This window comes from Peromyscus eremicus, chromosome 1, assembly GCF_949786415.1.
Source record: "Peromyscus eremicus chromosome 1, PerEre_H2_v1, whole genome shotgun sequence".
NCBI lineage: Eukaryota > Metazoa > Chordata > Mammalia > Rodentia > Cricetidae > Peromyscus > Peromyscus eremicus.
In genome coordinates, this window is record NC_081416.1 from 176212405 (window position 1) to 176213323 (window position 919).

Consider the following 919-nt stretch of genomic DNA (forward strand, 5'->3'; position numbering starts at 1 on the left):
CTCAGACCTTTTTTGCTTTCTTTCCTTCCACAGCCTCTCTCATGCAGAGTCTTTTAACTGTCTTATGGCCCAAATCTAGTTTGTTGGGATCAACATATGTTTGTTCCACATAAACATGTGTTTCTTACGCCTATAACTAATGAAACCACATTGAGACAGATAATACGCCAGTTACCTTACTGGGACTGTCCTACCTCACTGAATAGAATGCTTTCTATATTCTGCTGTAGCCATCCCCTAGGGTGTTTCACAATACCAGTGAATGGAGAGTGTGTACTGCTAGTATCTAGTAGTTCTTAATGTTATAGCTCTTATATCCAGTTTATTTTAACTTTTTCAGGTCCCAAGATTCTTACCCAATTGTCTTCCACTTCTTGATTGTTCAGTTGACTGTCTTTGCATGGCTGATGATTATTCAGAGCAATTGTGCCTTATCTGGGACTGTATGGTTCAGCCTGGTATTGATTTACAGCTGTTTTTGTCTACTTCTTCAGGGTAGTATCACCTACTTAAGAGGATTTCAGACACCTGGAAATCTTGCATTATATTTGTTCTATGGGCTGTCATTTTTCACTGTCTCTCATGGGCCCATGTCACATCATCATGAATGTTTCATTTTCTATGAAACTTGTTGGCTCTCATTCTATCGTTATGGACATCCTGAGTTATTGCTCATTCTCATAGTGATTGATATACATGGAAAGTAACTGAACTTGTCAAACTTTTGAGGAAGAGGTCTGGTTAAGTGTTTAGGCTAACCTTGAACACCTTAGCTTCAAAGAACTTTTGTTTCAGTCTTCCAGTAGTCCAATCAATTTAAGGCTTTTCCTCCACTGCAGGTTGTAAATATTTGCCAGTATTTTTCTGACCAGATGAATTGTGTGTCCATATTCTGAAGGTAATTGTACCAAATCACATA